Here is a 5,389-nt window from a genome sequence, read left to right as displayed (position 1 = left end):
TTTTCCTTTTCCTTTTCTTGCTCTCCCTTCCATCTTCACAATCGGACTGTTTCTTCCTGCACCTCCATATCTTCTTCTGGTACCTCCATACCCAACATGAAAATACAATTTTATCCTTCTTGTGCCACCCCCATAGAATAGCTTCCGGATTATGTAATCCGGAAACGCATTTGAAAAAAGACTTCCGGATTACATAATCCGGAAGTTAAAAAAGACTTCCAGATTATGTAATCCGGAAAGTAATCATGCATATGAAAAAAGACTTCCGGATTATATAATCCGGAAGCTAATTACAAATTTGAAAAATGACTTTCGGATTATGTAATCCGGAATATTACAGAGGGGCATTTTTGGAATTACGAAAATATATGGAGGTGAGAGAAGAAGGTATGGAGGTGCAGGAAGAAGCAGCCTCACAATCGGATATTGTATGGGCCTTGGCCCAATGAAGTATTTAATCCTTCTAACCATGGGCTTGTGGGTTATTATATAAGGCTTTTACTTCTTGTACCCTTATTATTATATCTCAACTATTAACAAAAAAGACTAAATAAAATGCCTTTTTCACTGCACCACACGCCGCTGCCGTCACCACTGTCGTCGCTGCTGCACATCATCCCTGCAAAATAAGAAGAGGAGAGAGACAACGAGTTGTAAACAAAACTTCTTATGAAAAGCTCTTTCCAGAATATATTTCTTTTAAAAAAATAACTTGTTCCATAAATTCTATTTGGGAAATTATGTTATGAAAATCCTGTTCTAAAAATTCTGGAAATCCTCTTACAAGAAATTCAGAAAATCCCGTTTAAATTTTTTGAAAAACGTGTTTTAAAATAAATTCAGAACAGATAATTATATTATTTGAGATATCTATGTAGACTTTCTTTCTCTAAATTACAATTTGAGCTGTTTATTTATGCCTTCGTAATGTGTCGGTACATAGTAAGGACTGTATTTTTGTAAATCTGTTTTGTGCGTTCATGAAATACTTTACAATATACAAGGTCGTTTGATTGTCACAAAAAAGTCCATATGCCTTTAAATCTTTGTATGATTGTTTTTTTTTTATTTTCATGAGATAATAGAAGAAAAAAAAAATATCACATACTAATCTCTGAGTTGTCTGACAATATTTTTCAAGTCGCAATAAGCTCTAAATGACAAATTGTTCTCGGATGACAATAATAATCTTTGTCCAAATGACTTCTCTCCCCAAATTACAGTTAATTATGTAATGATAAGATTTTATCATTATCAAATTAATTGCATAGAGGACGTACAACAAATTTTATAATCATTATTTTCTTAATAATAATATAAAAAGTACTTTAAAAAAATGATTAATTTAATAATTATAGGTATACGCCAATAAATTGTGGGGATGGATGAAAAAAAAAACACTTAGAATGAAGAAGGATCGATGGAGAAATAAATATAAGTATTCCAAACTCTGTTGACATTAAACTTGAGTTGGGCAGTGACCCTTCAAATTAAAGTCAAGGCATTTTTATAATGCGGATATTTCTTCTAAACTTCATTATGCTAACCTATGGTGCATTGTGGGAAGACATAATTATCAGGATACGCACTCAGAAAAAAAAAAAAAATACTACACATAAGAAGTAAGGAAGCATTATTCTGGAAGTTTTCGGAAGGTTATAAAAAAATCTTGATAAATTATTTCGAATGATTTTAAATTTTATGTTTTCAAAATAAATATTCTTAAATATTTTTATTCTCAGACCGAATATTCCCTATTAAACGTCTTCAGTCTTCTATCTCTTTACTCTTTCAGTTATTTGTCTTATAAGTATGTGAGTCTTCTATCTCTTTACTCTTTCAGTTATTTGTTTTGTCTGATAAGTATGTGAGTGTAAAGTATATGTAACATACTTCAACTCTCAAGTAAGTTGAAGTATTTGTCTTGTTTAACAAATTTAGAATTAAAATAATCATTATTTTTTATAATGAGGATTTTTTATATTTTTTTACTAGACTTTGAGTTATGAAAAATTAATATAAATCCAATTATTTCTTAATCATATTTTATAATTCTTAATTATAATTAACTTATTTAATCAAAAGGTTATCGTGATATAGACCTTAACGGAGAGGCCAAATTTAGAAAGTCGACAAGCCGGTCTCTCAGTTTCAAATAGAACAATTTGTAATTATTTTGAAACCAATGTTTTAAGATAAAAGAAAATATTATAAATTAATTTAAACTAGTTACAAATTATTTTTATAATATATATTTTTATGTTATCCGAATCCTTATTTCAAAGTTTATTGTTTTATAACGCATCTAGAATATATAATTGAAAAGTATTTTAATATATTTTTCTGAAAAGTACAGAAATTTTAAAATATGTCATTATATTATAACATGGAGACGTGTTAAGAAAAATTGGGTTGCAGGAAGCAATAGTCTTATTGTTATTATACTTCAAATTGAGTGAAGGACTTATGGCTAGTGGTTCTTTGGATGAATGGAAAATGTGGAGACCGCTTCTTCCCGCACCTCCATATCTGCTTCTGTCTTCGGAAAATGTTTTCGAATTTAGAATTGTTCTTTAGATTTATAAAATCTGAAAGTCTTTTTTGGATTTGAGATAAGTTTATGGATTATGTAATTTAGATATATTTTGGATTACATAATTTGGAAGTTAACTACATTTAGAAAAGACTTCTGAATTATGTAATTTAAAAGTTAATCATGCATTTAAAAAAATATTTTTGAATTACATAATCTAAAAGCTAATCTTATATCCAAAAAATACTTTCGGAGTATGTAATCCAGAAGCTAATCACACATCTAAATAAAAGGCTTTCGAATTACATAATCCAGAAATTAATCTTATGTAGAAAAAACTTATGGGTTATATAATTTGAAAATTAATCACAGAAGACTTTCAGATTATATAATCCAAAAGTTAATTATGAATATAGAAAAAGACTTACCGATTATGTAATCAAAAGATTAAAAAATAATATTTTTGAATAAAAAACTTAAGTGACACAAAAGATTTGGAGCAGTAATGTACACGGTTTAGATTCAGAGGATTTTACTTTTTTTAAATACGGAAGGGCCTAATAGTTTTTTGGACAATTGGTTAACGTTGAGGTTTTGGTTTATAAGTAAAAAAATATTTTAGATTATAAATTTGATATGTATTTATTGATTAAAAAAATATCTTTTTTGAATTTCACAATTTAATTTTTTTTAAAAGAATATATTTTGGATTGTAGAATCTAAAAGTATTTTTGAATTCAATAATAATTTTCAAATTATATTATTCAGATTATAATGTATTTTTTTTATTTAGGAAGAGATGTAGGATTACTTTATTTTTTCCATTAAGAGTATTGTGGTCATTTCGTGGGTAAATTCCCTATCTAACACCATTTAGACTTTTATTTCCCTAACTAGCACCTTTTTGTTTTTATTTCCCTATCTAACACCCTTTTGTTTTTATTTCCTTATCTAGCACCCTTTTATTTTTTTATTTCCGTATCTAGCACCATTTCAAAAATAAATAAATAAATAATAATTTATTTATTTATTGATAATTTTAATTTTGAATGCATTAAAAAATAAATATTTTTAATGTATTCGGATTTTGAAATACTTACTAAAAACATAAAAGATATAAAATAAAGACAACACAAATTAAGATAAAGATAAAAGATATAAAAATAAATCCAAATAAGATAAATATAAGATATATAAGACGATACTAAATAAGTATATGTTGATCATAAAAATAAATGAAAGATGATAATTCATTTAATATTTTATTCAATGGTACATTAAATAGTTTGTGCGAAATGAAACATAATTAATGACGAGAAGTGCACAATCCAGTAATGTTGGAACATATTCTTTATGTGTGTCTTGGTGTTTGACAATATGAACATTTTTTTTTTCCGATCATGTTGTTCTTTTATGTCCATATCAGTCCTTATTTAACTTTGTTTTTTTATAACTATGTCCTGTATTTTTTACTTGAAATTAACATAATTACATCATCAATAATAATAAAAATAAATACTAATTTATGTTTATATATTCAACTTTTATGTTGTTGTAGAGTTTAATTTTTTATTTTATTCATTCTTAACAAAAATTTAAACTAAACATTTTAAATTTATTACTTTTTTATTTTTATTTTGTAAAAACACATTTCTTTATTCATTAACTATATTTCTAACTATTTTAAACATTAAAAATATTTATTTTTTAATGCATTCAAAATTAAAATTATCAAAAAAAAAATAATTTATTATTTTTTAATTTATTTTTGAAATGGTGCTAGATAGGGAAATAAAAACAAAAGAGTGCTAAATAGGAAAATAAAAACAAAAAAGTGCTAGTTAGGGAAATAAAAGTGTAAATAGTATTAGATAGAGAATTTATCCTCATTTCGTAGACTCTATAAAGGTGTAAGGAGAAGTTTGAAGGTGCAAGAATAATTTCTCTTTAGTCTGGTGGGACAACTTGCATAACGTTTGGGCTAACAATCATGAGGGGTACACAATTTTATTATTTTGTTTTAAAAACAAAATGATTTTAAATTTTAAGCATTTATCAAGAGTATATCAATGTATATCAAGTAAAAAATATTTTCAAAATGTTAGAGTTTAGATTGTTGTATACTTGAGAAAAGACATTTTTTGGGACACATTTATGTTTAGAAAGTAAAAACCTACCTATTGTTTGGGACAATTTTATAAGATTTTAGTTTATTAAATGGTTGAAGTTTATATTTGAAATATTCATCACAAATGCAATTCATCGTCCCAATCATCTTAACCAATTGATACTAAATAATAGTTGGCAGTTTCTTCCTATATCCTACATTATTCACATTATTCTTCCTGTTTGTTTAAAGACAAAATTGTCCCTATATTGGCGCTTCCAGTAAAATTTTGGATTGTCGTGTGTGGTAATCTTTCAGATTGATGTTTCCGATAGTACATGAATGACAGTGTTAATCAAAAATAAAAAAATGCAGAACATTCATAATTGAAAAAATCATTCCGGATCTGCCAATCCGTAATTCAAAATATGCATTCCGGATTCAGAAATCCATAATTGAAAAAAATCATTCAGGATCCACTAATCCATAACAGAAATTAGGCTTCCAGATTTAGCAATCTAGAAATCAGCAATTTATGCAAACTTTGCTTCTGGAACACCCCCTCATCCGGAAAGCAACATGATTCACTTCTGGATTGATGAATCTGTAGCACACTTCTAGATCCCGAATTCAGATAACGGGCGAAGGTCATTTTCGGGATTTACAAATTTATGGGGTGCAGGAAGAAAAATGTAGGGGTGCAGGAAGAAACTACCATAATAGTTTAATAACAAAGTGGGTCGGCCCAT

Source organism: Phaseolus vulgaris, chromosome 3, assembly GCF_051622355.1.
Source record: "Phaseolus vulgaris cultivar YP4 chromosome 3, ASM5162235v1, whole genome shotgun sequence".
Classification (NCBI taxonomy): Eukaryota; Viridiplantae; Streptophyta; class Magnoliopsida; order Fabales; family Fabaceae; genus Phaseolus; species Phaseolus vulgaris.
This window is presented reverse-complemented; position numbering follows the sequence as displayed.